Source organism: Erythranthe guttata, chromosome 10 (genome assembly GCF_056151865.1).
Source record: "Erythranthe guttata isolate IM_541 chromosome 10, IM_541, whole genome shotgun sequence".
In the NCBI taxonomy this organism is placed as follows: domain Eukaryota; kingdom Viridiplantae; phylum Streptophyta; class Magnoliopsida; order Lamiales; family Phrymaceae; genus Erythranthe; species Erythranthe guttata.
Window position 1 is genome coordinate 12,429,199 of NC_142542.1, and position 26,851 is coordinate 12,456,049.

Below are 26,851 nucleotides of genomic sequence, written 5' to 3' on the forward strand. Positions count from 1 at the left end.
AGTGACAAATTAAATCGAAAAGAAAAAAAATGAAGGCGTCTGATTTGAAAGTTGGAGCGGCGCGACGTCGTTTTTCGAGAATAAACGGGCCCAAAAAAAGAGAGAGAAAAGAAATGTGGGGGGTGGGAGGAGTTGGGGGTCGTGTAATGTACATATATATGGGCAAATGGACAAATAAGCCCATGACAATGGAACTTAATTAAAACAAGAACATTCTATTTTTTTGTCTTGCAAATATATCCACCTCATTTAAACTTATTTGCAAATAAAATACTCTTTTATATATACCGGAATTACCCACAACTCATTGAATATATATATATATATATATATTATGTATTCATATTCATAATAATTAATCTATACTATCTATAAAAGGAGAAATGATGGGTGAGTTTCTTCCATTTTTGTGAGGACAAAAAAACCCTTCTCACTAGGCAATTGGTAAGGGCATAGGGGGCTATATAGTTAATATCATATTTATAATATTAATAGAAATTATCAAACATCAACACCAATCTGTAACTTATACGGTTCTTGAAGTTATTGGGTAGTATAACTAAAATTCATTCATTAATAATAAAGTAATAAAAATATAATAATAATAACAATAAAATAACAGTATTATTATTATTATTATTAATAATAATAATAATAATAATAATAATAATAATAATAATAATAATAATAATAATAATAATAATAATAATAATAATAATAATAATAATAATAATAATAATAATAATAATAATAATAATAATAATAATAATAATAATAATAATAAAATAATAGTAATAAATATAATATAATATGGTAATAATAATTTTAAAAATAACCATAATAATTTCGAAACACTAATGTTTATGTGTAACTGATCCAATTCTTCTCTATTCATTTCAAAGCAACGTTTCAATACCATCTTTTATCAAATATATTATGCATCAATATAAACCTTTCATATATATTCTGGCCAGGGCAAAAAAAGAAGGCTCTCCATTCTTTTGTACGGGCTACAGACACTCAGTTGTACGTTAACATTCGTATTTCTACAATCAGATTGTATAATATATATATATATATATATGTATATATATATATATATATATATGTATATATATATATATATATATATATGTATATATATATATATATATATATATATATATATATATATCAATTGCTACATAAAGACGTTCCATGCAGCATCAGTGCTACATAAATGGGTTTGATAAGAAAAAAACTTATCTACTATATATACATTCTTAGTAAAGTGTACTCATGAAAAATCGAGCTATGTAGTGTGCTATTTTTTTCCTTTTGCATGTAAAATTTAAACATTAGTTAATGGTACCAAACATGACTATATATCATTCATATTTTTTTGAGATCAGTGCAATTCATTATTTTGTTTCCAGCTTCTTTTAAACATGCTGAAACTGGAATTTAAGGATCTAAAAAGACAAAAACTTAAAAACCTTACAGCCAAAGTAGGAATCTTTGCAGAGCTGCTAAGGTGACTTAGGTGCGTGATCGTGATTCTTGATCGTTATCTTTATGTCATCCTATACTTCAGTATTATAACACAGAAGTTTTAATTGCATGATTTACTAATTTCCTGTAAAAAAAATCACGTATCCGCATTTAAAACATTGGATTTTTTCAGTCATCGACTCTCGAGAAACTCAAGCACAAGGCATATCATGAAAAAAATCCATATTTTGAGACGGTATTCCGTTTAAACTTATTTACGTCATACATTTCAGCACACGAGTCTCAGAGAAACGCTGGTGTCAATACTTTTTTGTAAGTATTTTATTAATGATATACCAAGCTCTTTGCTAGAACAACTAATTGTTGTCATTTCCATAGTTCGCACTACCTAGAGATCCATCAAATCATTAGCTACTTCAGCAAATTTAAGTACTATTTATCTAGCTAGATACATGTATGAAAGCAATTAACTTGTGTGCATTGAGGTCCACGTTAACATTATTCACTATCTTAAAAACCTTAGAATTATTTGTACTTTTATATTTAAATTTATGTATGCATTTATTTTTGTATATTTTGAATTATTAAAGTACGCACTTAGTTAAAAAGAAAATAAAAGCTATATTATGCAATAAATGTAGAGATCAGAGGGAATATTTATCAAATATATCTACGCAAAGTAATAAATTGTTGATAATAAAAGAATATTCAGTGGTATATGTATGACTATAACTTTGTTGAGACAATATATAATTGACATTAATTATTAATCCAAAATGATTAAAACTCCAAAGACAATATTGAGCCCTAAAAAAATATATTTTTCATGAAAAGAAGTCAGGGTATATATATTGATATTTTAACAATGCAATAAACTAACATTAAATGGTTTGATCGAAAATAATATTTTCCTTAGTAGTTTAATGTACATACGTTCGTTAGATCATTAATGTAAATATAAATATTTTATTTGCATAAATTATATTATGGGTTTTAAAGTTAATGTTTTCTTCATGAGAAAATTGACTAAAAATCCCTCAAATATTTTTTATAGCTAACAATCCGCCTGAATATTTTGAATTTTCTAAAAGTCCTTCGAGGTAGCTTAGTCGGACAGCTTAGACTGAAAATAGACAATTTAGTTGGAGAGTTTAAACTAAAAATAGATAGTTTAGGCTGAAAAATGGACAGTTAAATTGGAAAATTTGTACTGAAAATATACACATTATTTGAAAATAATATTTTTCCAATGATGTTGTGGCGGAATATAGGTGGTCGGCTGCCAGGGGCCGGTAAGGAGATGCGGAAGAGTGGAAGAAATGCAATTTTTTGAGTGGATGTGGTTTTGAGAACAGGTGAGTTGAAGGATGATAATGTATTTACAGTCTAAGATAAATATTTTCTGTCTAATCTCTCTAACTAAGCTACCTGATGGACTTTAGCAAATTCAAAAATATGATTGTCTTGATTTGAAAAGGTATTACTGCGCATGGGTGTTTAAAAAATTGCTCATTTCTTAATATTTGATATGTACTATGTTAAATATAATTATAATGTATGTCTCCCAAGCATTTAGAAAGTTTTGAATTGCAAGATAGCATGAACTAAAATATGTGCTCAGGCTGTGGCACATGATTTGAAATGGAAACTTTGATTCATTTCATTTTCAAGGTGGTTTACGGTCATAGCATGAAATCTGAAATATGAAATTTTTAAACTAAAATCTCGTGTTGAATTTATAATATTTACTTAAGGTATTTTAAAATTGTAATATTATATTAGGATAAATATACAAAGTTCAATATAAAAAATAAAGAATTAACTAGACACGTGCAACGCACGTACACCTGCCTAGTACTAATTATAAAAGTGTGAATCTTGAGTAACATTTCTTCCATTTTTTGTGCTAACAAATATGCCCCCTCAATTACGTTTATTTGAAGGGAAATTACGTAATATTGTTTTAATACTGCTTAAGTAACTAAATAATTATAACAACTATTTTAATGGTGCATGTATTTGTTACGTGATTAAATAAGTGATTATATTCAAGTTTGTTGGCGCCACATTTCTGTTAGTGGGGATTGAAGAAATCCGCCATACGTGGAAATTAAAGATTGGCAAATATTTGTTTTCCATGTTTATTTTGGAATTAATTAGAGTCCTATTCTTGTAATATTGTTATTAGAACTTAGATTTATTTCCATGTATTATATTCTAGTTATGTATCTTTTGTACTTGTCTAGAAAGAAGTAGAAATCGACTAGGATTCTATTACCTAGTTAAATCGATTTCTCAGGGCTCAAGTTAGGATTCTATATAAGGCCCTCAACCTCATATGAGTCCCATGGAGCTTTAATCGAAAAATCCCAGCATAAAGACTTTGAAGGGTGCTGCCTGTTGGTCGAAAACCTACACGCAAGTGCACGTATCGTACAAGTAATATAGTGGACAATTAAGTCCGGATATCGAACCCACAGGGAATATTTAATTATCTAATCCTAGACGCTAAATTCTACCAATTATTATCAAGCCCACCCTACACAGTCGACTTTAGAGGGAATTAACTAAAATAAATTAAAAAGCAAATTAAAACGACAAAGCAAGAAAGCAAATTAAACACGAAGATTTATCAGAGTAAACGAGCCTAGTATTTTATTCTCCCCCCTATGTGATTATTATTCCCCCAATTCCTTCAATTATGCAAACAATTAACCCGGATTATTAACCTGAGATGTTAAAATAATCATAACCCGCTTCCGCGTGTATTACAATTCTAATATTCTAGATTCAATTACTATATTCCTATGCAATTAATTCTAGAACACAGCATTAAGCACAAATCTCAATAATGGGTACCTAAGAGATTAACTATATTCCTATGTTAATACCACAAAGGCTCTTCTACCACAATTCTAATTATTAACCCGATCTTTTGATTCATGCGATTAACAATAACATAAAAGCGCATAAAGTGGCCAGTTTCATGAACTTAATAAAACAAGTAGAAGAAATAATCCGGAATTAAAACTTGCATAAAATCATAGAAAAGGGTTCATAAATTCCACATAGGGTTCCAAATAAAATCCTAGAAATAAGAAATTTAGCTACTCATGATTAAAGGAAAAACACAAATAAAATAGATTATAAACGATAAATCTTTGCTTGAAGTCTTCGAATTCTTCGTCTTCGTTATTGCTTTGTTGCTCTTGAAATTGCGTAAAAAAAAGATCCCTAATTGTGTGCTTGGCTTGGTCTTTATATAGGGTGAAGAACTTGGGGAAGAAGGCAGTTTCCTTGTGCAATTAAAATTCCTTTACTGCGCAACTTCGGAGTCTCGGACGGGGGTCTCACAATTTGAACTAAAACTGGGACGGGGGTCTCAGCTTTAAATCTTCAGAATTTTGATATTTTCACTTTTGACCCATATTTTCGCCAAAATTGCAGTTTTGACCCCATACTTTTCCAATTCTTCACTTTGTACCTAAAATACGATAAATCAACTTTTTAAGAACCAATTATCTTTAAACACACCAAAAGCTCAAATAAAAAGATACGATAAAGTGTAAAAATATACACTTAACACACCCCTAAACTTGAACTTTTGCTTGTCCTCAAGCAAAATTTACCAATAAGCAAATAACTCAACGATAACATCTCATCACATAGATCAATGATCAACTTCACGTTTTCAGAACTTGTAATTATATTGACAATTCTTAGGCATTCGCAAGCTCAAAATTCAACAACACTTAGTCACTCACCATTACCAAAAACCACAATTCATACAATTGCTTCAAGCATCCAATATTTGCAAATTAAAGATAGAAAGAATTTATACTTACATGCATATGCTTGACTCCAAATACTCACCAAATTATTCTACTCTACTAATATCGAACATTAAGCTATTGGGATCATTGGGGCTTTGTGGCTTTCAATTGTTAGGCTCTTTGGTTCGAGGTAGGAAATATGGGTATGTGTGGCTATTCTTCTTGAATTTAGGTGATTACGCCAAAATTTAAAAGATAGGCGTTTGAAACAATGAATTCACCTCTACGGACTTTAATAAACTCGATTCTCAAAAGTTCAAAAGTCTCCACTTTTGCTTTTGAGACAATGGATCGAGTTTTCAAAAAATAATTCAACATCTAGTCCTTATTTCTCCCTTCTAGGCTCTTCTTCTTCTTCTTTTTTTTTTTTTTTTTTTTTTTTTTTTTTTTTTTTTCGAAGAAGAAGAAGGACCTTATAAAATTTTTCGACCGAACTCCAAGGGGTAATTTTTCAAGAATCTCCACCTATTCTACCTTACACATTGGCTAAAAGAAAGAACATCTTTTCTCCGAGGCTCAAATCAAGGTTCTAAGGAAAATTTCGATAAAAAGGTCGGCTTGAAAGGCTCAAACGGTTCAAAGAAGGCCCAAATCATATCCCAAATCACTCACTACTCAATACTTCGTATCATAAATTTCCTAAGGTGAGTCTTAAAACCGAACATAGCATGATCTAGCACAAATTAATTCCAAATTTAAAATACAAAACATTCAACCAAAGCAATGCACAAAATGTGATTCCTAGCAATAATTCGCTTCTAAGTCCCGTTGAATCGAAAGCTAAACAAACATCAAATCCTTATCACACAAAACAAGCAATCTCATCATCAAACATTGATCATCTCTCATCATCATAAATCATTGATGCATTCGACTCAAGCAATTATTTTTTTTTTTTTTTTTTTATTTTTTTTTTATTCCGGAAAAACGAGAAAAACAATAAAAACGACTAAAACCTAATGCATGCAAACTAAAACAAATAAGCACAAAATAACATGTTTTTCACCCCCAAACTTAAAATTTTCGTTGCCCTCAACGAAATTAGCACAAAGTTTAAGGATAGAAAACACCTGATTTAGTCGTAGCCGGTGTAAGTAGGGTGCTCCTCCCTCGCTCTCTCACGCTCATGCTCTTTTGTTGGACGACATAGTTGGGAGAACGTTTGGAATTGATGCGGTAAGAATTGGACAAGTATCGACCTCCAAATTTGGTTGAGGCAAATTGTCGAACACCTTGTGGACGTGCCTTGAAAGAGTAGATTTTGAAGAATTTGGTTCGATTCTCAAGCCTCCCTGTCAATACCAACACAAAATAAGAATTGGAGAGTGCGTGAGTGAATTATGTGTGTGAAATTGAGGAATTTTTGGACGAGAAATTCAAAAATTCGAAAATTCGTGTGGGAGAGTTAGAGAGAACGAAAGAGGAGGGTTTAAGAAATAATGGGGGAGAAAATCTAATTTTTGAAAATTTAAACACCCCCTATTGAGGTCGGACGACCGTCCCACGATTTTGCCTAATTCTCGGACGGCCGTCCGAGAATTGGTCTGCCCTCACTAGTTTGGGGACGGCCGTCCCGGTTTTAAGGCTAAAACTCGGACGGCCGTCCAAGGCTACTGGTTCCCTTCTGGTTGTGGGACGGCCGTCCCATTTTTAAGGTATATTTTGGGACGGCCGTCCCAAATACAGTGCTGCACATTTTTTTTTTTTTCCCGCGGACGGTTGACTCGACCCTCGATCACGTTTTCGATCCTGAAAAGTAAAATTCAAATAATAAATTAGAATGCATGCTTATGATATTAAAAACGAAACGAAAAATTAAAGAAAAATACGAAAAACAATAAAACTTGGGTTGCCTCCCGAGAAGCGCTAAGTTTAAAGTCTTCAGCCGGACGTTGCTTCTTTCTCTTCAAGCAAAAGTGACCGAGGTCACTTGGCATGCTTTACTCGCTTCCCAATAAGGTTTGAGCCGGCTCCGCTTCACGTTGAACGTACGATTTGAATCACGCTCCTTTATTTTGACCACCTCGTGAGGAAGAATTTCTTGGACAATAAACGGCCGCGACCACTTTGATTTGCGCTTCCTTGGAAATAACCAAAGACGGGATTTGCACAATAACACCAATTGTCCTTTGTGCAATTCCTTTTTGATTTTCTCCTTACGACCACCATAGCTTGACTCATCCTTCTCTCGTGACTTGCTCGAGCCTTTGGGTGGCAACATCTTCCTTGCATTCTCATCGTCGTTAAGACCTCGACTCGCATGACTTTCTCTCGGAGGATTTAAAAGTGAGTCCATGAAATAAACTTGCTCCGTCCGATTCCCGTTTCCGCCATCATCTCCTGCACTCAAAGATGCTTTCCCATTGTCCAAGATCGAAACATCAAACTTTTCATTATTTGTAAAATCCATAAGCTCAATAGCAAAACAATCATTATTATCAGATGGATTTTTATTAGCACTAAAAACATTGAATTTGATTGTTTGATCATGCACAGTCATTGTAAGATCACCACTAGCACAATCAATGAGAGTTTTCGACGTGGCTAAAAACGGCCTCCCTACGATAAGAGGTATCTCCCTATCCTCATCTATATCTAGTATAACAAAAATCGACAGGGAAGATAAATTTGTTGACTTTCACTAGCACATTCTCTAAAATACCTTTTGGGTAAACTAAAGATCTATCGGCTAATTGAAGAGTTATAGCCGTCGGTTCATTTTCTCCTAACCCAAGATTTTTAAAAGTAGAGTATGGCATTAGATTAATGCTAGCACCTAAATCAATGAGCGATCTAAAATTTTTACCTCCTATAGTACAAGGAATAGTAAACTTACCTGGATCGCCGAGTTTTTGTGGAAGAGGCCGAGTAAGAATTGCACTAATTTGCTCCGTGAGTTGGATCATCTCGTTTCCTTGCAATTTCTTACTTTTCTTCACGAGGTCCTTGAGGAACTTTACCCACTTTGGCATCTTTTGAAGTGCTTCAATGAAAGGAATATTTATGCGAATTTCCTTCAACTTGTCCAAAAATCTTTGATATTCGACATCGAGCTTCTTCTTTATAAATTTTTGAGGATAAGGAATTGGGGGGACTTGTGAAGGCACCGTTGATGGTGGCTCTTCATGAGTTTATTCTTTTTCCTCATTCACTTTCGGCTTCTCGATTACCGTGTTTCTCTTCTCCTTTCGTGGGGCTTCCTCCAATTGTTTACCGTTCTTCAAGGTGACTGCTTTACATGTCTCGACCTCGATCTTTTTCGTTAACAATCTTTGTGGATATGGGATTGGCTCGACCCATTCGGCTACAGTGACTTGCGGCTTGACTTGATTTTCTTCTTTTTTCTTGATCTTGAGATCGATAGATTGGCACGTCTCGAACTTTTGCTTTCGAGGATCTTCCGTATTTGATGGCAATGCTCCCGCCGGACGTTTCTCTTGATTCACAACGAATTGAGCGAATTGATTCTCCAAATTCCGCAGCGAGGCTTGGGTAGCGGTCATGAATTGGGCCAATATCTCATCCGTATTTGATTTTTGGGCTGGTGGATTATTGCCTTGATAGCTTTGTTGAGGAGGGGCTTGATTTTGAAATTGACCTTGAGGTCTTTGATACCCTTGGCCTTGTTGATTTCCTCCATATTGCCCTTGTGATCTCCACCCTTGATTTTGGAATTGGCGAGGCGCATTGTTGACGTAGTTGAGCGACTCCACATCTTGTTGGCATTGGAGCGTGTAGTGATTTCCACCGCAAATTTCACAACATGGAGAATCAACGGCTTGGACTTGTTGTGGTGGATTTGCTTTGATGTGCTGTAGAAGGAGTTGATTTTGTTGAGCAATTTGGGTCACTTGAGCTTGAAGGGCCGTAATTGCATCTAACTCCAACACTCCGGGAACTTTCTTGGCTCCACTCACCGTCCTTTCGCTTGACTTGGCAAACCGATTTTGAGCTATTTGATCCAACATGATAAACGCATCGGGTATTGATTGACTCATAAAATTACCTCTGGTTGATGCATCTAAGACGGTTCGTGCATTCTCGTTAATCCCTTGGTAAAAGATGTGGATTTGGCGCCATTGTTCGACTCCATGTGTTGGACATTGCCGCAAAAGAGTTTTAAATCTCTCCCATGCCTCGTATAATTGCTCGCCTTGCTCTTGGACAAAATTGTGAATTTCTCGTCGGATTCTCTCGTCCTTCTCGGGTGAGCTATAGACTTTCATGAAAAGGTTGAGGAGTTGAGGCCACGACGAGATAGAGTGGGGGGCTTGGGACATCAACCACTGGCGAGCTCTTCCTTGTAGGGAGTGCTTGAAGAGAATTAATTGAAGCGCCTCTTGGGAAACGCCGTTTTGACGGTGGGAATTACAGGTATCTAGAAAATTGACAATGTGAAGATGGGGATCTTCACCTGCCAACCCACTAAATAGCCCGTTATTTTGGAGAATCGTCAAAACGCCTTGCTTGATCTCAAAATTGTGCGCCTCAATGGGTGGATATTGGATGCTTGGGCGGAATCCGTCTAGAGTTGGGATTATGTAATCTTGAAGTGCTCGTGGACGAACTGCTGGCTGTGCTGGAAGTTGAGGGGGTGGGTCTTGGACTTGGTTTCCATTGGCCTCGAGTAAATTGCCCGCGGCCCTGCGTTCTTCGTCCTCCATTATATTGTTTTCGCGTTGAAGTCTCCTAGCGGCTCGAAAAGTACGTTCGATTTCGGGATCAAACGGTTCTCTAGCAAGATCGAGTCTCCTACGCATACACAATACCTAAAACAAAAAAAAATAAAACAAAAAATTAAATGGGTGAATCGTGAAAATTGTTCAAATCTAGAGCTGGAATAAAATAAATAATTAAAATAATCCCCGGCAACGGCGCCAAAAACTTGTTGGTCGAAAACCTACACGCAAGTGCACGTATCGTACAAGTAATATAGTGGACAATTAAGTCCGGATATCGAACCCACAGGGAATATTTAATTATCTAATCCTAGACGCTAAATTCTACCAATTATTATCAAGCCCACCCTACACAGTCGACTTTAGAGGGAATTAACTAAAATAAATTAAAAAGCAAATTAAAACGACAAAGCAAGAAAGCAAATTAAACACGAAGATTTATCAGAGTAAACGAGCCTAGGATTTTATTCTTCCCCCTATGTGATTATTATTCCCCCAATTCCTTCAATTATGCAAACAATTAACCCGGATTATTAACCTGAGATGCTAAAATAATCATAACCCGCTTCCGCGTGTATTACAATTCTAATATTCTAGATTCAATTACTATATTCCTATGCAATTAATTCTAGAACACAGCATTAAGCACAAATCTCAATAATGGGTACCTAAGAGATTAACTATATTCCTATGTTAATACCACAAAGGCTCTTCTACCACAGTTCTAATTATTAACCCGATCTTCCGATTCATGCGATTAACAATAACATAAAAGCGCATAAAGTGGCCAGTTTCATGAACTTAATAAAACAAGTAGAAGAAATAATCCGGAATTAAAACTTGCATAAAATCATAGAAAAGGGTTCATAAATCCCACATAGGGTTCCAAATAAAATCCTAGAAATAAGAAATTTAGCTACTCATGATTAAAGGAAAAACAAAAATAAAATAGATCATAAACGATAAATCTTTGCTTGAAGTCTTCGAATTCTTCATCTTCGTTATTGCTTTGTTGCTCTTGAAATTGCGTAAAAAAAAGATCCCTAATTGTGTGCTTGGCTTGGTTTTTATATAGGGTGAAGAACTTGGGGAAGAAGGCAGTTTCCTTGTGCAATTAAAATTCCTTTACTGCGCAACTTCGGAGTCTCGGACGGGGGTCTCAGCTTTAAATCTTCAGAATTTTGATATTTTCACTTTTGACCCATATTTTCGCCGAAATTGCAGTTTTGACCCCATACTTTTCCAATTCTTCACTTTGTACCTAAAATACGATAAATCAACTTTTTAAGCACCAATTATCGTTAAAACACACCAAAAGCTCAAATAAAAAGATACGATAAAGTGTAAAAATATACACTTAACACTGCCCGTGCTGCAGTTGATCTGTCGGCACATCAGGTGTGGCAACAGGAAGGGTTTCTTCTACCAGGCCATAAACAAGATCGGCGTTTCGGGAGAAGTGCTTAAAAGATCTCGGGAGAGGTCGATCCGCCGTCTGAAGGGAGTTCAACATTGGAAGGAGTGCAAGAGTGCGGATGGAGGAATTGATTTGATTATCAACAAGTTCAATTCGTGTGCAAGAACGGCGTATAACATAAATAGGGAGTCTTTAGTGTTTTTATTAAGTCCAATATTGTACACTTAAATCTGAACTAGTTTGCAAGTCCTCGTGGATCTTAGGTACATTTGTATCCGAACCACATTAAATTATTGTGTCTTTATCTACTTTTAGTAGGTTAATTATTGTGACAACACAAGAATTCTGTTACCACACCTAATATCGTAACAAGTTATATGTCTCATCCGAACGAGTAGATTTTGATAGGCATATAAATCAGCAAAGTTATTTGTTTGCAGTTATTTGTTTGCAACTATTTGTATTCCTCGCCTTATATAGTTTAGTCGTTATACATATTTTTGCTCTTTTTTTTCCTTTCAATATTTTCATGTTATATGTAACATATAATAGTGACTAATACCTTAATTAACACAATTAATGACATAAAAAATCATTAACTACGCATTAGTCAATAGAAAATACTTGAACATTCAATAAGATAACTAGTCTTTCGGAAATTGGGATCGTTAATATTTGGTGGCCGCAAGGAAAAAGAGCAACACAAAAAATTAAAGAAAGAAAGAAATACTCATTAGATGATTTCTAATGTTCTCTCCTTTGTAAATATTGATCAATTTTTTTAGAGAATAACGTACATGCTCCTCCACTGCTATTGCTATAAGTATTTTCTCTCTTTTGATTGATTTTTTAATTCTAATGCTTTTTATTTGAAAATATGATGCTTTTGATTACTAATGCATATATATCCAACATGGTATACTGTGGCATTTGATGTTGATCATGTAATCTGGAACACGCCTTTGCGCGCGGTATGTTTTAGTATACTTATGTTACGTTGCATCATTAAGAGTAAGGCTTTTTTTATAAAATTAATTAAATTTGATGATTCGATATTAATCTCGTTCTGAAGAATTAACATGCCGAATAAGAATGACATTGAAAGTTTAATGATGCAAAATACGATGTAATAAATCCTAAATCCAAGTCTTAGTTTTCTATTTGAATGCATGATATATGGTGGTTTTGAGTTTAATTTGTTTGTGTTGAACGTTTAGTTTATGTATAGATGAGCTATTAATCTTTAAGATGCATATAGGTTTTTCCATTTTCTTTATGTACGCGGGGACGTAAAAAGGGAAGACCTGCGGAAACATCATTAAATTACCTTTTTTTATTGGCTACTTAGAGCTTATTGAATATTCGATTCCACGCTCTAGCTATGTATTGAATTAATAAACAAAGACTCAATTCAAATCAACTGTATAATTACTTACATATTTAGTCACTCTTCGTCATTTCTTGGGTAATTATTCTGGAATTCATTAATCTAATAATTACTTATACTCAATAATTATTTTCCTATTATTCAAAGAAAAACTAACAATGCAACGTAAACCTAAATTCCTTCCATAAATTTTATAAGTTATAATGTTGTATATATGCATATTTCTCAGGTGTATTTATAACTCACTAATTATTTTTGCGGGAAAATTAGCAAGAACTCCTTCATCTAGGAAATGTAGTTAAGGAAACACCCCTCCAAAAAATAATTAGAGAAAACTCCCTTAGCTAATATTCCACTCAAATGTTATTTTTATAATCCCAAAACTAACCTTAAATTGTCTACTATACCATTCTACAACCCTAATCTTATTTTCTCTTCTCCAGTCTCTTCTCTGTTTTTTTTTCTCTCTATTCTACTTTTCTCTCTCAATTCTGTAGGTTATTCTCTCTTGATTGGAAGATGAAGAACCAACCACCGCGAGAACAACGACGCCAATCCCGTTGAATTAATCCGTCGTCGTCGTTGCCGTCGCCGTCGGGGTTAATCCATCTTCTCTAGCTTTCAATTCCCATATTGAGACGTCTCTTCCCGCTCTCTACCCCTTCATGGAATTAGAACTTTTGCAGATCTGAACAGAAGCCATAAAGATGATGATGATTTTGATAGTGATTCTGAATTCGAATGCCGGGATTGCTACATTGGCGGCGAAAAGAGGTAAAATTGTCGATTTGTCGCTGAAATCGGATTTTGATGCGGGGTGGTTCTGCTTTGGTTGGTGGTGCGAGTTGTGATTTTATTTATTTATTTGTACTAAAAAACCGTCAATATCAAAGTAAGGTGGTGATGGTGTGTTGTGGCGCAGTGTGGTGGCGATAGAGAGCAGATCTAGGGTTTTTTGGTAGATTGGCGGAGGACGACGCGTGTAGAGAAATTCGCGCAGGCTGAAACCTTAATCGACTACGTACATGTTCAATAGTCGATTAAGCTAATCGACTATGCTCTATTAATAATCAATTAAGGTTCATCGACTCCAATTTAATTTTATTTATTTATTTTTTGTTTATTGATTCCAATTGTATAAATCAATTATAATGTTTCTATATATTTTTTTGTTTTTGTAAAATATAGTTAATTTTGCATTTTTTTGTAGTTGTGGTTTGTTATTTTTAGTACTCACATCCTTTCTATGCTTGATCATAATCGATTAATATGCATCATTGACTCCAATTTACTTTTTTGTTTTTTTGGATTTTTTTGCTTATTGATTCCAATTGTATAAATCAATTGTAATGTTTGTATATTGTTTGTTTTTGTAAATATGGTTAAGTTTGCATAATTGAAAGAAATAATAATAAAATAATAATAATAATAAATAATAATAATAATAATTAAATAATAATAATTAAATTTAAAAAGAAAAACCCGGACGATGGGGATGGATCATGGGTGAATAGGGACATAATTGAAAAAATGGGTGGCTGAAATTAGAAATGGTTTTTTCTCAAATAGTACAAAATAATTTGAGCCTCTCCCTATTAAAAGATGTATCGAAGGCTTATATCAAAGAGCCCCAATTTTCATTATGTCTTATGAGAGGTGATAATATGTTCCATTAAATATCTTACACACAGCTAAAAACGTTTAATTTGCCAGGGGGAACATAGAAAAGGATCATATGTACACATAAGAGCTAAAACGTTTAAAGCAATAGAGATGAAAAAAAAATGCTTCAATTTTAAGAGCAATAGAAATACGCTCGTGCTATTTGGGGGGAAAAAATGTAGGCTCATTCTATAGGATATAACTTTTTAACGGTTCTCAATATTTATCTTATCTTATTAACAAAAGAAAGGTTCCTGGAGAAACCCTAGAAAACCCTAAGGTCAATTTTTCCCGCTCATTTGGAGGATATCTTATAATTTAATGGGGAAATTTGCTAGACACCCCTAATTTTGGATTTATATAGGTAGAGATCCTAGTTGCTAGATGAATATAGGCATATGTCCTTTGACTCAAAAAAATAATATAAATAAAATAAAATAATTAGTGTATAGACATAATCACTCTTAATTAATAAGAAAACAAATCTCATATATCTTCTCTCTCCAATCTCACGTTTCTCTCACCCTATATTTAATCTCTCATCTCTTTCTTTCCTCTGTGTCTCACGCCTTTCTCCCTCTCTCGAGCTTCTCTGTTTTTTTTCCTTTACTTTTTTGATAAATAAATATTAGAGAGAAGGAAAAAAATAGGGATTTTTTTTGGATTATGAGATGATTTCTTGGTGGAAGAATTAAATAGGAAAACAGAAATTCAGAAATTCAAATTCATAGCCAAAATTCACATTGTATCTCCCGTATGTAGAACCTTCCCATCGTTTTCGTTGTTAGCAATTTCCATTTGCAAGTTGGTTTAACTTCGTTTGTTGTTTGAAGAATTGCGTTTGATGTTGAGATTCGATTCATCTGGTTTAAAATTTGCACGGTATGTCTTAAGTTGCATTTTACAAACATTTTGTTTAATGTTTTTGTTGTTTTCAAATTGTTCCTTAAACAATTTTTTGGTTGATGTTGTTAATGATGCTGATTTTTTTTTTTTTTTTTTTTTTTTTTTTTTTTTTTTTTTTTTTTCAGTTTGTTGTTTGCATTTGGCCAAGTCATAGGTAGTTTAGTGCTTGCAATTCAATAATGCAAGTTTTGCTGAATATTTTTCTTCAGTTTGCTGTTTGCATTTGGCGAAGTCATAGGTAATTTTTTGTTTGTAATTCAGTAATACAAGTTATGGATTTTGTTTTTTCAGTTTGCTGTTTGCATTTGACGAAATCATAGGTATTTTGTTGTTTGCAATTCAATAATATAAAATCTAATTTTGAATGCTATTTGCAGTTCACGGAGTCATAGGCGTCGCAGTTCCCGGATCATAGGCGGTGGTGGGGCTGCGGTGGCATTTTTAGAGTATGAATTTGTAAAATAAATTGTATATTTTTGTTATGAATTATATTATTTGTTTTAGTTAATATTTGGAAGAGAGATATTTGGGAATTTATTTTGATAGAGAGATTTTTGGGGATTTGATTTGACTTAATTAAGGGTATTTCTGCCATAATAAATATTATTAATTTATTAAAACATTAAATTTTGATTTGAATTTATACACATAAATTATAATATAGAGGGACCTATTGCAAATTGGCCCTAATTTAAATTAATTTTCTTATCCAATTTTTTTTTCATATCTTATTAAATTTCGTATAATCTAATAATTAAACACTTAATTAAATATTAATTTCTACTAATCCTTTAACTAATCTCCTAAATATTGGCATACGTCTAAATTAATTTTTCTAATACTATTTTTTCATATCTTATTAAATTTCGTATAATCTAATAATTAAACACGTAATTAAATATTAATTTCTACTAATCCTTTAACTAATCTCCTAAATATTGGCATAAATCTAAATTAATTTTCTAATACTATTTTTTCGTATTTTATTAAATTTCATATAATCTACTAATTAAACACGTAATTAAATATTAATTTCTACTAATCCTTCAACTACTCTCCTAAACATTGGCATAAATCTATCAAATCTTTCGATGCACGGTTAATTATATATTAATTTCTACTAATGCTTCAACATTTTAAATCCACAACTTTGCAATGACACGGTTCCTCAATTTTTTGTATCACACGTTTCCCCAAAGAATTATCGGGAACAATAATATGATATATATATCTTAGAAGATCCGTGGATATCTTTTAAGTTTTCCCCACAAACTCCACGTTTCCCCCAACAAATATCGGGAACAATAATCTGATATATATATCTTAGAAGATCCGTGGATATCTTTTAGGTTTTCCCCGCAAACTCTTTATAAGCATACCTCTCTCTGTATCTCTCTCTATCTCTCCATGTATTTGCTGCTCCAACACCTCAGGTAAAGAAAGCCCTGTTCTTTTTTCCGTTCCCTTGCTTTGGTCCCTGTTCTTTAATTTGTTTTCACTTGCTTCAGTCTCAGTTCGTTTGCCCAATTTCACTAAATCTCAAATATCCTCATTTTTGTTTCATTGAAGGATTTTTATTCATTGAAGCAGTTATGGCTCCACGAATTTCAACTACACAGGTTTCATTGCTTCATGAAATTGATACAAGCAGTATTAATTGGAAGATAATTGTACGGGTAATTCGTCTATGGTTAGTACCAGATAGGTGGAGAAAAACATAAACGGGTAGCATTGAAATGGTTTTTTTGGATGAGAAGGTGATGTTTTTATTTTTCCGGGTTCCTTTTGATTTATTTATTTATTTTTATTTTTGTTTTATATTTCCAATATTTAGGAACTAACTATTTTATTAATTTTGGAATAGGGTATGCGTATTCATGCTACCATAAAAAAATCTCATTATGAAATTTAAGGAATTGGTGAAAGAATGCGAAACTTATATGTTTCAAAATTTCTTGGTGGGTGATTCAAATTTACCATTTAGAGTATATACATACAAATTTAAGCTCAATTTTGTCGGAATGACTGTAGTTACTAATACAGTAGCCGGAAATATTCCGACAACCAACTTCAAGTTCGTTTCTTTCGACACAATAAAGAAGAATGTGGATGAATATTTACTATTTGGTACGCAAGTTTTTCATGTAACTTAGTTTGGTAAATGTTTGTTCTGTCTTACCGTTAATCACTAACATATTTTGTGTCGTTTGTATCACAAGGGTTATATAGAAATTCTCAGTAATCATAATAATGTTGCAATATGATTCAGTATATAACTTTGGTAGATTTAATTTAATTTATTTATTTATACAGATGTAATTGGCCATGTGGTAGAGAAGGGGCATATAAAAAAGATCACTACAAAAGGAGAGAAAATCAAGCTTTTGGATGTTATTCTGCAAGATTTAGATTAATTTAAATATTATAATTTTTTGTTACAATTTCTATATGGTTTTATTCTTATAATATTTTTAGTAATTTATTTTACATTACAGGAAAAATACAATTAAATGTATTTTATGGGAAGCATTTGCTGAACAAATTGATGCATAAGTACCGAATGCTGACCAAAATGGACCTACTGTGGTCATACTTCAGTGTTCCAGGGCTAAAACTTATTGTGGTGTGTGTTAATATTTACATACCCTAATATTGATGCATATATAGGAATTTGTTAACATATTGTGCATATTTTTGTATATTATTTCACCAGAAATCAAACTTAGGAACCACGAGTTTGTCAAATGTTCGACATGGATCACAACTGCTGATCGATCCGAATTTGAAAGAAGTTTTAGACTACATGTATAAGTACTAACATTTAATCATTCAACTTTTAATATATAAACTCGAGCATAATCATTCGCTGTATATTTTAATACCTGTAAATTAATAGGCTTGCGTTGAGCGAAGAAGTCTATGTCCCATCAGTTAGTCAATTATCGTCCCAACTTTCTTTGACTCGATCGGACGATCCACTCCAGGTAGATAGAATGACCATAGATGAGTGCGTTGAGAGTACAAAGGTACGTTGATTTGTCTAACATATATCTCATATATTTTTCCATGAACAAATATAATGCTCAAGAATCGATTCTTGTATATATATTGTAGGAGTGTATTGGATCCGTGCTGGCGAAAATTCTGGAAATCGAGTCGGCAGCTAATTGGTGGTATGCTTAAGTAAAAATATAAATGAAGAAGGTCGAACCCGTCTCAAAGAAATATTGGTGCGAAAAGTGTGACAAGTTTGTTCTGCTGTACCCAAGTAATTATACTTTGATTTGGTAATATTTTACGAAATAAGTTCATTTGAATTGTTGCACCATCATTCCTCTTGGTATTCGAAATTTGTATATAAAATATATATTTTTGTACAGGTTTCAGAGTTCAGGTGAGTGCCATTGATAGTACTGGATCGACTTCATTCGTAATGTTTGATCGTATTTGTCATGCAATTAATTGAAAAAGTGCTTCTCAAACAAGGTGTTGTTGCTGTAATAAGTTATGTACAGTTAAATCCACATTAGACTAATAACCATTTTATTTTTTGTAGGAAAACCATAATTACGGCTGTCCTGCATAAATTAATGCTTTGATTGATAAAGAAATTCTATTCCAAATAGAAATCAGTTCCCGAAATATTGAAACTAATTGGCCGGTTTATACTGTTAAAAGTGCATCAGAAGATGAGGATATATACAACAGTTTAAGACTCTACACTCTATAAAGGTGATAAATACATATACTCTATTGACATTTTTTTGTTTCGGTAACAATCATTTAATATATATTTGTTTGTTGCAGTCATGTTATGAAGAAGATGAGACAATATCCATACAAAATAATTCCCAAGAAGTTGATGACAATATAGAGGTATTAGTATATTTTAATATTTTTATTAATTCAAAGCATGTTGTTTGTTGTTGATGATCATAGCAGTTTAAATTATTTCAAAGTTTTGTATATTATATTTTTTTGTAAAAGATATTAACACTAAGGTAAACAAATATACAAATAATTTGTTTTTGCTTTTGTAGGATTTCAATTCGAATGATAGTCAAGTGACTCCAACACATAAGTCACCCGAGAAAAGAGTATTTGTTGATGTTGATTCATATACTTTGTCTGATGATGGTGCGGCTACACAGGGCTCGAGCTATAAACTAATGAACAAGGTCAAAATTGAAAAGGACTGAAATAGTAGTAGTATTTATTTTCTTTGATAAATCTTTGTTCTTTTATTTGAAGTTATTGTGACTTTATTTTAGTTGATTGAGACACTCTGTTTTATGCACTTGGTATTGGTTTAATTGATATTTATGGTGATGTTTATTTTCTTTTTAGAGAAATTCGACTATCTATTTTATTGTTTGTATTTGCGTTCAATAGTTGTTAAAAGTGTTCGACCATTGGTTTAAAGTGTTCGACTATTGAATCTTAAATTACAAAAGAAGTGCTTTAATAGACATTAACTAAAGAAAGAGAAAATGATCACTAACCATAGCCCCAAAAAAAAGCCGTAGGATTTCTTACTGCAAATCAAATATATATAATATATATATATATATATATATATATATATATATATATATATATATATATATATATATATATATATATATATATATATATATATATATACTTACGCTAATTAAACTTTATTAACAAAATCTCTCTTCCAACAAAAAAACCATGTTATATGATGCATTCATAATGCCACCGTCCCGAGTTACGTTAACGATAAGCATATCTCTACTTTATATTTGTTCATCATCTTGGGCCTACAAAACAAAATGGTAAAATTCTATATTATTCATCGTTAATTGTTGACAATAAACAAACACATACATATGCACTACACGATCGATGCACTCTTCGTGAATGAGAAAACAAAACATTTAAAGGAAAAAATAATTAGTTTTGACGAAGTAGTTGATTCATGTACGATGCCCTATATAACGTATATTGCAACTCTCACAATTCATAATTTTTCAGGTTTATGGATCAACGGTTGCCAAAGAAGAGATTATTTGAATCGCCAAAAACTAATGAAAATCAAAATTTCAGCGAAGGTACACCATCATCTGCCTTATCAATTACCAATAATGAACCTATCGACTAGGTGTTGGACGATATGTCATAAATAGCAACAAGATTATATATTCATCAACGAATAATGAGAGCACGCGTGGTCAATATACAACAAACCGTCATTCTGATATTTTATCAACAATGATAGCATGCTTGGTCAATGTACAACAAATCGTCAATATGATATTTTGTCTTTCTTTGGTGCGTAACAATTATCTTTATTTGCATCATTACATAACTATTTCATTTACTTTTATTTATAAAAAATCATCTTATCTCATTTACATAAATTTTGATTTGAAGTTGATGAACCTGATGAACATAATGTTAATATTCCGTCATTTGGCATGTCCCAACCCATTGTCGATGACGGTGAGATAGAACACGTGGAAACTGGTGCAGAGCATGCAGTTTTATCCAATGAAGGTATGTTATTGTCTAACATACTATTGTTAAGTTCTATGATTAATCTATTATTGTTGTACCAGTAAATCATATTTTTTTTAATAATGCAGAATATTGGGACATTGGTGATCCTACTTGGCCATGCGAGCATTGTGGTGCATTGATGTCGTATGCTGAAAGATTGCATAAACAGAAGAATACATCAAATCCAAAATTCTCATTGTGTTGCCTTCAAGGAAAGATAGAACATCCAATTCTTAAAGATCCTCCCCAGACTCTTAAAGATCTTTTCTTCAATAATGATGCTCGAAGTAAATTTTTTCTAGAGCATATTCGATCGTTTAATATGATGTTTTCATTTACTTCTATGGGTGGAAGAATTGATAGGAAAATGAATTATGGAAATGCTCCACCACAGTTTATCATGTATGGTGAGAATTATCATAGAACTGGAAGTTTAATGCCAAATCTGGGATCAACTCCAAAATTTGCACAGTTATACATATATGACACTTAGAATGAAGTATCTAATAGAATGCGTGTTGTCAGGTAAAACACTATTATTTTGCACATAATGGCAAGAATTTTTTTATCAATTCTTATATTTTTATTGATTGCCTAATGTATGTTTTATTAAATGTCATAGTATGGAAAATGGGATCAACACATTACATGCAACTATTATTTCTGATATCAAAGATATGCTTGATGACTGCAATCCGTATGCACAATCCTATAGAATGATCAGAGATAGGCTTCAATTTGATGACTTCCCAAATATGAAATTGAGACTTATAGGTAAGAGAGGTCAGGATGGAAGAAGGTATAACCTACCATCTGCATCTGAAGTTGCTGCACTTATTGTAGGTGATTTTGATTGTGATGATGGTGAGAGAGACATAATCGTGGAGACACAGTCAGGATTATTGTGACGTATGTCAGTATTGAATCCTACATATCTACCGTTACAGTATCCTTTATTATTTCCACGAGGAGAAGATGGATACAAAGACGATGTTGCATTAAAATATAGCAACAAAATGTTATCTAACAAAAGGCAACAGGTGTCAATGGGAGAATTCTTTGCTTACAGAATCCAAGAAAGATCGAGACCACGAGCAGTCTATGTTGTTGTACTCTAGACGTTTATTTCAGCAGTTATTGGTTGATGGTTATAGCATGATCGAGTCATACTGTTTGGCGTATATTCGGAATCATCAAAAAGAATTAAGAGTTGAAATATACAAATGGTTATCAAAAGCAATCTTAAGGAGAGAATCAGATCCTTCTGAACAGGAAAACGAATCATATTGCCTACTTCTTTTACAGGAGGAGCACGCTATATGATTCAAAATTATCAGGACGCGATGGCTATTTGTAGATGGATTGAATATCCTGATTTGTTTATCACTTTTACTTGCAATCAGAATTCGACAGAAATAACAAGACATTCAAGCAAAAAGGGTTTGAGACCTGAGGATAGGCCAGCCATTATTTGTCGGGTATCAAGATAAAACTAGATCAACTTATAAAGGAGATAAAATAAGGAAACGTATTCTGCAAGGTGAAATCAGGTATGCACAAAAATTGATTTACGTTTAACATTGATAAACTACATACATACATATATTCATACAAACACACGCGCGTGTATGTGTGTGTGTGTCTTTATATATATATATATATATATATATATATATATATATATATATATATATATATATATTCAGCAATTATAATTGCTATAAATTCCATAACTTAGATATGTGCATAGACGCATGCTTCAACTGTGTTGTTATTTTTTTAAATTTGGTTCAAAAATTTTAACTACGAAATTTTAAAATTACAAGTATAACTACTAATAAGGATTATTGATGTGTATCTTATTTAAAAAATACAAATTGCTTCATATTCTGATTAAAATAATACCTTAAATAAGTATACACATGTGATTTTTTTAGTCATGCATTTAGTGGGGTAGATGATTTAACCATAAATTAACTAACAAACAAAAAAAAAAGTCTTCAAGCAGTGTGTTACTGATCTAAGAAAACGAATCATATCAAATTGGCCTATATTTTTTTTAAGTGAAAAAAAGTAAGAAATCTATTTCTTTTGCTATAATTTAATATTTTAACCTTTGATGCACGCCATATTTCTAATATTTAGCCGTCTCATAATAATATATTCATAGAGATTAATGAATTTGTTTTTTTTATTGCAGTGATATATACGATTGAGTTTCAGAAGCGAGGGTTCCATATACTCATTTTTTTTGCATCCGGATTACAAATATCCGAACCCAAAAGATATTGACAAAATCATTTCTGCTGAAATTCCATCTGCAGATGATGATCCTTACCTTTACAATTGTGTAAAATCTATTATGATACACGGTCCATGTGGAGTGCTGAATCCAAACTCTCCATGTATGCAGGATGGTAAGTGTACTAAGTATTTTCCAAAAAAGTTTTGTGATCGAACATCACACGATGGAGATGGGTATCCACTTTATAAAAGGAGAGACAATGGGGCAACCATTAACAAATGTGGTGTTGTTGTTGATAATAGATTTGTAGTTCCCTACAATCCATATCTGCTCAAGAGATTCAATGCACATATAAATGTTGAGTGGTGCAACCAGTCCAGGTCTATTAAATATTTGTTCAAATATGTGAATAAATGTCATGATCGGGTCACAGCAGGATTTTTTCAAAGTTCAACGGACAACAATGTATCGCAATGCCAAGACGAGATTAAAATGTATTACGATTGCAGATACTTATCACCATGTGAGGCGGCATGGAGACTACTTTCTTTTGACATTCATTATAGAGAGTCGGCCGTTGATCATTTACCTCTTCATTTGCCTGACGAGCAAATTGTAATTTTCAATGATGATGATCCCATTGAATCAGTTCTGGACAGAACTAACATTCAGTAATCAAAGTTCTTGGCATGGATGGAAGCAAATAAGAAATATCACGAAGCAAAGAACTTGACTTATGCACAGTTTCCTACATAATTTGTATGGAAACAACCTTTACATGAGTGGTTTCCGAGAAAGCAGGGGTTTTCAGTTGGGAGAATTCATTACGTACCCCCTGGGAGTGGAGAAATATATTATTTGAGAATTTTGTTGAATACATCAAATGGGGCTATTTCTTATTCTGTTTTGAGAACCATAGATGGTGTTGTTCATCCTACATTTAGAGATGCTTGCTATGCAATGGGTTTGTTGGATGATGACAAAGAATACATCGATGGAATTCGCTAGGCAAGTAATTGGGGTACAGATAAATATTTGAGAAACCTATTTGCAGTATTATTGTTCTAAAACCAGCTTTCACGGCCAGAATGTATTTGGAACAGCACATGGCAATACTTAAGTGATGATATCCGACATAAGCAAAGAACACTCCTTCGATACTAATGTATTATTAGGTAATGGTGTTTAATTTTAATATATTTTCAAATTTAAGTAAAAAGTTGAGTTCAAAAGTGAATCTTATGCGAATGGAGAATAGTAGGGGTTTGATTTTCGATGGAATTCTTTTTGTTCGTGTTTTTGGGGTTCCCCATTTTCTTCTTATCTCTTTTGTTTTTCTTTAATTTTTTTATTTAATTCAATTTTTGTGTAATTAAAAAAATCCTGAAAAGACAAAAGAAATGGCAGCCATGCGTGGTCGTTGGAAATATCTCTGGTCAGCGTATTGTCTCAATGTTCAATATTCTCAATTCAATTATACTAATTTATTATTCTATTTCATATTAGAAAATATTACTAGTGCGCAGAAAGTGTAGTGCATGTTATAAAATATTATGTGTTCATGTTATAAAATATCTATTGTCAGCATAGTACATTCTATTTCACGTTGGATTATATTTAATTTTACTTATTTGATATGAAGTTGATCATCTTAATTACCTAAGATATTCAATACCATATTTGTTGCTAAATCTAATATTTGTTATTTTTTTGTAATATCACAGACTTGCATCTTGATGAAGACGATTTGAAAAACATCGCTCTTGCAGAAGTAGAGAATATTTTACGGAGTAACAATAAGAGTCTTGCTGATTTTCCGACAATGCCAAGACCAGATATGTAATTGCTTTCACAAGTTCAGAACAGACTTATCCATGATGAACTTAGATATGACCGACAGGCATTAACTGTAGAACATCGTCAACTTATGGCCAATCTTACTGATAAACAGAGAAATATCTACTATAAGATAATGTTTCACATTGCAAGAAAACAAGGAGAGTTGTTTTTTATTTATGGATATGGCGGTACTGGCAAAACATATATTTGGAAAACACTTTCAGCAACTCTGAGATCAAAGGGTGAAATAGTCCTTACAGTTACTTCGAGTGGGATAGCAGCTCTACTCATTCCTAGCGGCAGCACAACACATTCAGGATTCGTGATCCCCTTAGATGTTAATGAAGATTCTACTTGCAACATTGTCCAAGATAGCCCATTGGTTAGTCTGATAGCCAAAGCAAACCTTATCATTCGGGATGAAGCTCCTATGACCCATAAACTCTGTTGGTTGTGGACAAACTTTCAAAGATATACTCAAATTCTCAAATCCAAACAGCAAAAATGAACCTTTTGGTGGAAAAATAGTTGTTTTTTGTGGCGATTTTAGACAGATTCTACCTGTGATCCCAAAAGGAACGAGACAAAAAGTAGTGTTTGCCAGCATTAATTCATCACGTTTATGGGAATATTGTCAAGTTCTGACACTGACAAAAAATATGAGACTCCTATCCAGCAAAGCAGATTTAGATATTTTCGAAGTAAAAAAAATTCAGAATGGGTGTTAAGTATTGGGGATGACACCATAGGTGATCCCAATGATTGGGTGGTCAGCATTGAAATCCCTGATGACTTACTCATAAAAGAGTCAGCTGATCCACTTGCTTCAATTGTAAATGAGACATACCCATCATTTTTAGAGAATATGGATGATATCAGTTACTTGCAATACAGGGCCGTACTGGCTCCGACAAATGAGATTGTTGATGTGGTAAACGATTACATGCTTTCGTTGGTTCCTAAGGAAATGAAGACATATCTCAGCTTTGATAGTACATGTTCAGCGAACGGAAGCATTGAAAATCCTGATGATATTCATACGCCCGAGTATTTGAATACAGTTAATTCTTCTGGTCTTCCAAATCACGAATTAAAACTGAAAGAAGGTGTTCCAGTCATGTTGTTGAGAAATATAGACAAATCTTCAGGTTTGTGCAATGGCATCCGACTGTCAATCACATGATTAAGAAATCGAGTCTTGGAAGCGAAAATTATATCAGGAACCAACATTGGTCACAAGGTGTTTGTTCCACGATTGACTCTAACGCCATCAGATAGCACGATTCCTTTTAAATTCTAGCGTCGACAATTTCCTATCATTCTTTCGTTTTCAATGACGATAAATAAAAGTCAAGGCCAATCTCTTCAACATGTGGGTATATATCTTCAGAAACCAGTATTTTCACATGGACAATTATATGTTGCTATCACAAGAGTTACGAGTCGAAGAGGCTTGAAGATACTTATTTGTGACAACGACGGGAACACCTCAAATACTACTACGAACGTCGTTTATAAAGAAGTTTTCCAAAATATGAGCTAAGTAAGTTATTTATATATAAATTTATATATGGATTTTGGTCTTCAAAGTTCTATAAATGAGCTCTGTAACATTTATTTTCAATTTATAAAAAGTTCTTTTTTTCTTTTTTTTGTCCTACGGTGCAGGTGACATATGATCAAGAGTTGAAGACAACTACTCTGTTGGTGGCCGGATTAATTCTTTGGTGGGTAGAGTTTTATTAGATTTTTCAGTAAAATATTCAATATATAGTTTTTATTAGATTTTTCAGTTAAATATTCAATATATTTTAATTTCTGTTTTTTAAATGATTGTTATGTTTGTTTTGTTCAATCCCGTGCATCACA

General features: G+C 32.8%; 1 pseudogene across 1 annotated transcript; it reads left to right on the top strand.

Moving 5' to 3' along the window:
- Positions 1-20,042: 20,042 nt before the first annotated feature.
- On the top strand, positions 20,043-26,525 carry LOC105949857 (uncharacterized; annotated as a pseudogene). The gene is made up of 9 exons (XR_016034035.1): positions 20,043-20,174; positions 20,374-20,670; positions 20,773-20,895; positions 20,985-21,423; positions 21,521-21,762; positions 21,868-22,448; positions 23,099-24,300; positions 24,845-25,435; positions 25,482-26,525. The product of XR_016034035.1 is annotated as an uncharacterized LOC105949857 (transcript).
- The last annotated feature ends 326 nt before the right edge of the window (positions 26,526-26,851 follow it).